Source organism: Camponotus vicinus, unplaced genomic scaffold (assembly GCF_025532165.1).
Source record: "Camponotus vicinus isolate PSW18456_S1 unplaced genomic scaffold, iyCamVici1.0 SCAF_12, whole genome shotgun sequence".
Lineage (NCBI taxonomy): Eukaryota > Metazoa > Arthropoda > Insecta > Hymenoptera > Formicidae > Camponotus > Camponotus vicinus.
The window spans coordinates 12,700,843-12,712,215 of NW_028141948.1; the positions used below are offsets into that span (position 1 = coordinate 12,700,843).

General features: G+C 28.9%; 1 long non-coding RNA gene across 1 annotated transcript; it reads left to right on the forward strand.

Moving 5' to 3' along the window:
• Positions 1-6,031: 6,031 nt before the first annotated feature.
• On the forward strand, positions 6,032-7,369 carry LOC145962973 (uncharacterized). The gene is made up of 3 exons (XR_014436041.1): positions 6,032-6,571; positions 6,997-7,066; positions 7,300-7,369. It is a non-coding gene; the product is annotated as an uncharacterized LOC145962973 (long non-coding RNA).
• Positions 7,370-11,373: the final 4,004 nt, after the last annotated feature.

Genomic DNA, 11,373 nt, shown 5'->3' on the forward strand with positions numbered 1-11,373 from the left:
TGAAAATTGGGAATTTTTATTGTAAGATTGGAACTAATCCCAGGTTTTCCTGGCAATTTCCGACAGCAATGATTTCGGTAGTCATTCAACGACGAACGCCATACGCTTCTTTAAAGTCGAATTAATTTAAATAATATATATTTAGATGTGAGAGAAAATGCATCTATTTTTTTCTTCTCGCTAAAAATGTTCTGTCATTATTAGGATTGGTATTATTATTGTCTAATGCCAGAAAGATTTAATAGTAGATTAAATATGGATATAGCGTTGTGTATAAATTTTTATTTTTCAAGTAATTTCATATTGTAATAGTTTTTATTAACTGTTTGATAAAAATGATTACGAACGAATATATTTTATTATTAATTATTAATTATTTCTAGGTACTGGGGATATTAATATTAGTTTTTAGTTTCTTTTAAGAAACTATTTGCAGGTATTGGACATCCATCGCCATTTTAGAATATTAGTTTTTAGATATATACCATTTTATATATATGTATAATAAAATACATGCACAAATTAACGTATCCAAAATATTTTTATAATTTTTATTAATATTATATATTATATATACGCGAAATTATACATGAATGTTACATAAAATGTGCGAATACTTAAAAATTTTGAGACGAATCGAATGGGTACCCTTATATCAGCAAGATATTGATTAAAAGAAAAAAATTATTAATTTAAACATTATAAGAATAAGAAAATTTTAGAAAATTAATCTAGAATTAATTATATATTTAAAATTATTTGATTTATTTTATTTTGCACACTATTCGAATTGAAATTTTTTAAATCTTGCTGTTATCGGGTTCGATTCGTCTCGCGCGCGCAAACGGTACCCCAAAATTATTGTGTTCGCACATTTAACACAAACTCCAATGGTGCATGGATTTTATTATTTATAAATATAATCGTTCGTAATCACATTTCTATAAAAATTGCTATATCCATTTAATTTTTAATAAAGAAATATATTTCTTAATAATGGAAGAACATGTTTTCTGACGTGAATATCAATTTCGTGAATCGAAGATAATGACGAGGGAATTGTCGTTGATTTATTACTGAAATCATTGCTATTGGGAATAGTCCGGAAGATCCGAGATTCGTTCCCTCCTACAGTGAAGTTCCCGACGTTCAATGGATCACTTAACTTTTTTTCGCAGATTGATCTTGCGAAATCTGATGAGAAACAAGATGCTAATCGTTTTCCATTTTTAAGATCGCTCCTCTTTTTATCGCATATTACCGGTATATCACCCGCGTATTTGATAACTTCGATTATTATATTATAAAAATTATATGCAATTAAATATTTGAAATATTATCGATTTATTTATTCGTCGCGTTTTCTCGTGAATTCAAGTCGCGATTTATCTTATAAAGGATTCGCAAATGAATCGGACAGTGAGTACTATATTCGTAAACATTATAGACATCAAATTGTCTGTCGAAATATTTTCGCATTTATATGATATTAATTATATCGCGCGCGATAATAATGTCTATTGAGGGCGCTTCGATTATTATATTATAAAAGATATACATATCGCAATCGGATATTCCAGATATTATCGATTTAATTATTCGTCGGGAATTTTAAATCGCGATTTATTTTATAATTTAATATTTTATAATTTAATCGTTGACTTACATCGAATCTTTGTCTATCTTTCCACGTCTTTGAATATTGTCTTTAATAGTCCGCGCAAAATGCACCAATAATGCAAATACTTTCTCCTACAATCGAAGAAACGATCAATAATTTTATTAATGACTTTTTTGATCATGATTATTTACGTTTATACGTTATTTATATAAATCTAATTAAATTCTATTAAATTCTATTATTGTATGTCGATTATTAATAATAAATATCGCGTAATTAATCATCACTAATCAGTCTTGTCTGGTCTATATAAAAATTTTTAGTAAATTTTATATTATACGTATACTTTGGACACTTTCGTGTAATTCTGTATAATAAATTTTATTTTGTATTAAATTTCAAATATTTTATATTAAATTTGTATTATATTTTGTAATATACATTGTATATTATATATTCTGTATTAAATTTTGTAATATATTTTGTAATATATTTTGTAATATATATATTTGTAATGTAATTATTTTTATACTACATAATTTAATATTTTGTAATGTGTTTTTTAATGTAAATTGCAAATTATTATTATAATTTACGTTGTATACATTATAATTATGTAATATATATTTTATATATGTATTATATTCTCTGTTTGGAAACTCTGTATTAAAAGAAAATAAAAATAAAATAAAAATTTTCCTCCTCAATGTATCTCCCCACCTTAACGAAGACATTTGCTGGGTGAGGAGGTTTCAGTACTCTTATGAACCTGAGAGCTATGCCGGCGGTAACATACGCTGATATTCATATTCTTATATTTAAATTCATTTTAATAATGATCTTAGATCGCGTCTTAAGATTCCGTACAGTTATTAAAATAGTTGTGTAACAATTTCCAACGTATGGGCACACACATACAGGTAAGTACGTATAGGTAAGTAATTTATAAAAATTATTTATCACGTTTATATATTATTTTCAAAATAATGATTTAATTGTTTTATAAATAATCAATTAAATAATCTATAAATATTAAAATTCTTCATTAATATTTCGCGTGTATAATATATAATGCATAGAATATTTCGGCAACGAATTACCAATAATATGTTCAGCTTTGTTGATATAAACAGTAACGCGTTATTGTTTACATATTACGGTCTCGTTGTCATGTGTGTGTGTGTGTGTGTGTGTGTGTGTGTGTGTGTGTGTGTATGTGTGTGTGTGTGTATAGATGTAAAAATGTTTTAAGGCTTCAAAATTACAGTTATATTAAATTTTAAGATTACCTTTGATTAAATAAATCCCAGTATGGGTCCTAGGTGATTGTGCGAATAGTTCCCAGAGACCGGATATTAGTGTTCAAAGATGAGTCGTCTGAGAGGTTTTTTAGTTGCACAACACTACCCCATCAGATCCGATCGATGCGCTATAAAGTGTATTTCTCCCTGCGCGAAAAAACAAAATTGAATTAATTAATACATTATTCAAAAACAATCGAATAAATTCAAATAATTAGCTCCGTGATGAATTGTTTAATAAATAATCAAATTTAATCAATAAATTAAAATCTAATAATTTAATATTCCGCTCGTGTATATTTTATAGTATATAAAATATTTCGACGAATTATCAATAACATAATGGTCGACTTTTACAACGTAAACAATAGCGTGCTATTGTTTGTATGTTATGGTTTTGTTATCATTTGCTCGGTGACATTCGAGCAGTAAAGTAATGATGCGAAATGCTTTGTATGTTAATTAATTGTTTAATAAATAATCGTTTAATTAATCTATAAATTGAAAAACTTCTACAATTTAATATTTTCATGTATATATTATAGTACGTAAAATATTTCGGCAACGAATTATCAATAACACGGTGTTCGACTTTTGACAATATAAACAATAGCACGCTATTATTAATATGTTACGGCTTTGTTATCATTCGCACGGTGATACTCGAGCAATAAAGTGGTACGAAACGCTTCGCATATTATCGAATTTCTTTCTAAATACGATTACGATTAATATCGAAACAATTTGATATAATTATTAATAATTAAAAATTAATTAACTTATGAAAAACGACATAAAATTGTATCGCAGCGATAAATCCTTATCGAATTGTAATCATTAATTACTGCGAATAACAATTGAAACAAAGGATACATAAAAGGGGATAAAAGAATTAATTTTGTTATAATCTTTCGATTATTAATGCTTATTATAATAATTTCTCTAACGATACTTATTAAAATTAAATATATTTCGATCAATTTTAAATTTTCTTAATCGGCAATCACTCATAGAATATTTCAACGACGAATTATAACAATAACATAGTATAAGTCGGCCTTGACGATATAAACAGTATCGCGATAATGTTTATGATACGATCATTCGCACAGTATCCTTGAACAATAAAGTAGTGACGTTTCATATATTATCAAATTCTTCCTTTCCATAGTCAACCTTGGCGATATAAACAGTACCGCGGTAATGTTTCTGACTTACGATCATTCGCTCAGTGGCTCTCGAGCAGTGAGGTAGTGATGTGAGACGTTCCATATATTATCAAATTCTTTCTCTAACGACAATTGCAAGTGCAACGAGAAACTTTTCGTGAGTGAGTGTAAGTGCAACGAGGAGTTCAATCGAGTGTAACGAGGATTGAAGTGCCACGAGGAAAAAGCGAAGAAAGCAAAAGAAAAAAGGAGATCTTGGAAATGGATGGATCAATAAGATATGATGTAAGTCATTAATATTTTAATTATTTATTACATTAATTATTTATTATATTGTTGCGTCCCCGCGTCCCATCCCCTTGGATGTATTCGTCACCCGTTGAATTCTTTCGGCGGGAAGTACGTCGACGGAACAAGATTGTTTCCGCGCGCGTTGTCAAGATGTTATAAACAACGACTGTCAGAGAGTCTGAGCCCAGCTGTCAAACTGTGCGGACGCGCGTCTATCTCTGATCCGTTTTACGATTATTCTGAATTTTTCTGAAGCGTGTGTCGATCGATTGTGTCACACGCGACGATATATATCGTTTCGCGGACGCAACAATGTATAAATTATTTATCAATAGTATATATTGTTGTATAACAACGACGGTCAGCTGAGTCGAAGGATAGCTGTCAAGCTATTCTTCCGGACGCGTTTTACATTACGGGTCGTTAACGCGAGATTTCCCCTGTTATTATTTGTTGTTTGTGTATTCTGTGTTTCTAATTAAAATTCTTAATTTCCGTTAAGAGTGTCTTGTTATTTTACGCGGTACGCGAGTGCCCGATTGTGTTGAACGCGCTTCGATATCTCGAAGTCGCCGCCGCGGATGTAACAATATATTGAAAATTTATATATTTCTCGTTTGGTTTTATTTCTTTAATTGTGATTCAATAGTGATTTTAAATTGTAATATAGAAAAAATAGAAAAAAATAGAAATTTTTTTATTTATCATATTTTTAAAAGTTTATATCTAAGAAATATAAATTATTTTGTAATATGCAATTTATAACATTAAAATATATCTATTTAAAAGTAAAAATGTAAAAATTAATTGCGCGCAATAATTAGTTTTAAAATCAATTATTTTGAACATTGCTTTATATAATAGATTTTCTCTTATCTTTTATATTTTTATTTATCGTTTATATTTGCGAATTAAAATTTATATAGTATGTTACAAAATAAATTATATATTATATTATATATAAAATTATATATAATATAACCCTCCCATGGGGTACACCTTGTCGCGGTGGGAGGGCTTAGTACTTGGATGGTGCCTTGAGGTTTATCTTAAATTTTTCTATTTATGATAAATCTTAAGGAGCCTGAAGAGGAAGCCAAGTACCCTTTCGCGTCGTCGGTGCCGTCAACGTGCCGCGGACGGCAAGCGCTTCGTTACCGCGTTTTCGCGTTGTAGTATTCTCGCGTCGTCGCGTTTTCGCGAAACTTTTGGACTTTTTCATATAAAATCCCAATTTCATTTATTGTCACGAGTCTCTACTTCAGATGCCAATTAACTGGGATGTTTCACCGAGTTTGCACACGTTGCTATGCAACGTACACTCGCGCCTTGTGCATCGCGGCACTTGGTGATGCCGGCCGCGCAGAACGTATGTCCAGTACAAAATGTACATGGGCGCGCGGGTTCGAGCTTCGCGCTCGATCGGCTTAGTGATGGTCACGCTCTACTTCGTCAAGTGATTCGGCCCGAATTGTCTAGGACTCGATCGATTGTTCGGAATGGTCGTTAATGTGTCCCTTCTCTTTGCTCGTCTACAGCCACACGCCCAGCGTGTGTTAACCCTGTCGAGGAGTCGAGTGGATTCCCCTAGGCACGATTTTCGCTCGGTAAAAGGGGTTGCCTCCCCATTTTCTAAATTGCTGAATGTTAGCATTTAAAAAATGTGGGTATCCTCTTCTTTTACCGTCTACTAGCCTTGTGTACTGCGCTAGTGATATAGCATCCGTGCGGGTCACCTGAAATCGTGCTTAGCGGGTCCAGGTTCGATATGAGATAGGATAATTATGCGCGAAAAAGAGCTGGTGAACTTCATTTTCCTCTATTTCCGTCAATCGTTTCGTCTTCTTTCCGGTTTGGGCCTAGTCCTTGCTCGTTGTATCGTTGCATTCCCGACCGGTTGGCTCGAAGCTGATTCTCAAAAGTGAAATGGGATTTTCGCTCGTACCGAAACCGGGTGCCGTTAAAAGTATATACATATTAAGTATATACACGCGCGATCAAATATACAATTTTTAATCGCATCGAAATAGTGCGGACATCGTTAAGTATCGCGCGTAAAATAGCGGAAATAGCGATATAAAAATATCGCTCGTGAGTGCGGGAGTGTCGTTGAAAGTATCGCGCGTTAACAACATCAGAGAAGGAGGAGGTCTGGGAGAGACATCAGGCACCGGTAAAGCAACTCTATGGTAAATAAATTATATTACTTATATATAATTATTTATTAATTTCTACGCGAGATTTAAATTAAGTAATTAATCGCGTAATTTAACTTTTTATTTACATGACTTAAACAAGAGAAAAAAGCGAGAAATTTTTACATGAAAACTGTAATCTAAAAGTTTTTACTTTTGAATAGCTTTTAATAGTATTATTAAATCATTAAACTTATTAAAAAGAATTATAATTTATTAATAGAATTATAATTATAAACTTCTTAATAGAAATATTAAATTATTAGTTAATAGTAGAATCTTTTTCAAAATTTATAAAATTGTTTATCTGCTTATTGTTATATGCGTTGGATATAAAATTAAATACATATAATAATAATTTTTTGAAATGTTAATTTTTTGACCGTAACTACAATTGGAATCTTCTTTGTATGTTACAGATCAATGAACTATTGTAAGAGGAGGAGGAGGCCTGGGAGAGGCATCTTGCATCGGCGAAGCAACTTGATGGTGAATATTTATTATTTGTATATCGATTGTTATAAATCGCACAATAAAATATTTGTATATCGATTGTTATAAATCGCACAATAATAGTAGAATCTTTTTCAAAATTTATAAAATTGTTTATCTGCTTATTGTTATATGCGTTGGATATAAAATTAAATACATATAATAATAATTTTTTGAAATGTTAATTTTTTGACCGTAACTACAATTGGAATCTTCTTTGTATGTTACAGATCAATGAACTATTGTGAGAGGAGGAGGAGGCCTGGGAGAGGCATCTTGCATCGGCGAAGCAACTTGATGGTGAATATTTATTATTTGTATATCGATTGTTATAAATCGCACAATAATTCGTTCTTATAATTTAAAGGAATTAAAGAAAAAATTAAAGAGAAAGATTTTTATAAAAATCATATTAAAAATTTCTATTTAAAAAATAATTTCAAACTTTATAAATTCTTTCCATACGTGTTTATATCTGCTTATTATTTTACACACCGGATATGAAATTCCGCACAATAATAATTTTTTGAAATATTGATTGTATTTTGAGCTGTGTTATAAATGAATTTTATATTTGCATGTTACAGACGTAGTTTCAATAACGACAACATAGTTTCGATAAAGACAACTCCGTAACTTCAATAACAACCCTGTAACTTCGATAACGACAACTCCGTTATTGCACATCAATGGCCCGGTGAGTGACAAAAACTTTTATTTAATTTTAATGTAACGGATCCATAGAGATTGCAGATGTAGATTGTAGATAAATCTGTTGCCTTAAAATGGATGAGCTAGGATAGTTTAAATTAAATAATTTTTAATAGATTCGTTCGAAATGTAATGCATCACGAAAATATATTGCAGTATTTTAACTATAAAGAAAGAAGATCGAGAAAAGATTATTTTTGTATAAATTTTACCTAATTTATTGAAAAGAACACTAAAAATTTTATCAATTACATCTGATGCTAATTTATTTTTATAACGCGCATTTATCTTATTCACTTATCTTATTTCTAATATCTTATAGCTCATCCATTATAGAATTTATTGTAGATATTGTTTTTAAGCTTAATATAAAGCCAAATAAATCATTAATGAAATAACTTGTAATATGATAAATGTAATATGATTAATGTTATACACATATTAATTTTATATTTTATTATAAATTGTGTATTACTATAAAAATTTATTATTTATATATATTATTATAATATCAATCAATCTTTATTGGTAATCTGGACAGAGGTTTTTATATTATCAGAATTTTATATATTATACTAGGCTGCTAACAACTAAAGTCAGGATAACCATTTACAATTGGGCAGGATACATATACAGATTAGATTAATATATACATATTATTTCATTTCGCCGGCATTTATTAAAATAAATATAAACTGCAACGAGATAAAAATAAATATAAGCAGTTATAAAATATTAAAATATAGTATTAAAATAAATATACAAGCAATAATTATATAAATTACAATTGCATCTTTCGAGAGTGACAGTGTTATGTTAAATTCTGTGATACCCGGGATAAATTCTGCCCAATTATAAACGGTTGCTCTTGTTTTATATTTTACCATATGAAATATGGCCGTGTTAGCACTCTAATACAATATATAGAAATTTGTAATTTGGCTTTATTTCAGTTTAAAAAATGAAATTGAATTTATTTTTAAAAATGCTTTAAAAATAAAATCTAAATTATTTAAATTATTTTTTTCAGGAATATTAAGAAAATTGTACATAATTATTAGTGTTTAAAAAATATCATGAATACATTCTTATGCAAATTACACGAAAAATTATCCAAAGTATACGTATAATAATTATATAATAATAATTTATTAAATTAACATATTTAATTCTATATATTTATTGAAATAATCATAAAAGAGTAACTGTTTGTATTTCCATATCAAAGAGTCATTAATAAATTCGGAAAATTTTTATATATAAATTTTAGATATATATGTATAATTTTATATATTTTAAATTTCATAAATATTTGATTAGAAACTTTACAAATATTGCTAATTTTCGTGTCGGTATTAAATATAAAAAATGTAAAAATGTAAAAATACGATGTTAAATTAATGATTAAATACAAGCTTCACAAAATTTGACGAACGTCTTCGTTATAGAATCGCGGCTCAATTATAAATTTAATGATACACTTTTCGTTAGATTTATCTATTTATGAATTCCATATCGCGCGGAACTGAATATTCATTAAATAAATTATGATAGCGAAAATACCGTGCTCTTTCCGCGTTCTTTTCGCGTTTTTAGACGAGATTGCCGTTTTAATAAAGGATCTTATTGCCGTCCCTCTCAAATAATATTCTTAAATATTGCTAATTAAAAATAAAAAAATATCGAATAAGAGTATAAAGAGTCGATGTTAAGTTAGCGATTAAGTATTAGCATCACAAAATTTAACGATCGCCTTCAATATTATAGAATCGCGCGTTAATTATTATGAATTTAATAATTTATTTTTTCAGTTATTATATTGGTACACTTACGAATTTCGTGCCGGAAAATATTCATTAATAAATTAATAAATTACGGTTGCGAAAACACCGTGTTTTTCCTTCGTTCTTCTCGCGTTCTTAGACGAAATTGCCATTTTAATAAAGGATCTTATCGCTGTCCCTTTCGTGAATTAATATTCCTGAATATTGCGCTAATTAAATAAAAGAAATATGGAATAAGAGTGTGAAGATTCGATGTTAAGTCAACGATTAAATATTAGCTTCATAAAATTAAACGATCACCTTCGATATTATAGAATCGCGAGTTAATTATTATGAATTTAATAATTTGTTTCTTCGGTTATATTTGTGTATTTACGAATTTCGTATCGGAAAATATTTATAAATAAATTAATAAATTACGGTTGCGAAAACACCGTGTTTTTCCCTCGTTCTTTTCGCGTTCTTAGACGAGATTGTCGTTGTAATATAAGAGTCTTATCGTTGTTTTTTTCGTTAGGTAAACGTTAATGAAAGTTGCGTGACTCGTACCGCCGAGGAGTCGAAACGATTTTCATCATGGAGAATTATTTCTTATCGGTTTTTGTAAGATCCATTCGCGACGTCTAGTTCGGTGCCTCGTTGAAAATTGGGAATTTTTATTGTAAGATTGGAACTAATCCCAGGTTTTCCTGGCAATTTCCGACAGCAATGATTTCGGTAGTCATTCAACGACGAACGCCATACGCTTCTTTAAAGTCGAATTAATTTAAATAATATATATTTAGATGTGAGAGAAAATGCATCTATTTTTTTCTTCTCGTTAAAAATGTTCTGTCATTATTAGGATTGGTATTATTATTGTCTAATGCCAGAAAGATTTAATAGTAGATTAAATATGGATATAGCGTTGTGTATAAATTTTTATTTTTTAAGTAATTTCATATTGTAATAGTTTTTATTAATTGTTTGATAAAAATGATTACGAACGAATATATTTTATTATTAATTATTAATTATTTCTAGGTACTGGGGATATTAATATTAGTTTTTAGTTTCTTTTAAGAAACTATTTGCAGATATTGGACATCCATCGCCATTTTAGAATATTAGTTTTTAGATATATACCATTTTATATATATGTATAATAAAATACATGCACAAATTAACGTATCCAAAATATTTTTATAATTTTTATTAATATTATATATTATATGTACGCGAAATTATACATGAATGTTACATAAAATGTGCGAGTACTTAAAAATTTTGAGACGAATCGAATGGGTACCCTTATATCAGCAAGATATTGATTAAAAGAAAAAAATTATTAATTTAAACATTATAAGAATAAGAATTTAGAAAATTAATCTAGAATTAATTATATATTTAAAATTATTTTATTTATTTTATTTTGCACACTATTCGAATTGAAATTTTTTAAATCTTGCTGTTATTGGGTTCGATTCGTCTCGCGCGCGCAAACGGTACCCCAAAATTATTGTGTTCGCACATTTAACACAAACTTCAATGGTGCATGGATTTTATTATTTATAAATATAATCGTTCGTAATCACATTTCTATAAAAAAATCGTTATATCCATTTAATTTTCAATAAAGAAATATATTTCTTAATAATGAAAGAACATGTTTTCTGACGTGCATATCAATTTCGTGAATAGAAGATAATGACGAGGGAATTGTCGTTGATTTATTACTGAAATCATTGCTATTGGGAATAGTCCGGAAGATCCGGGATTCGTTCCCTCCTACAGTAAAGTTCCCGACGTTCAATGGATCACTTAACTTTT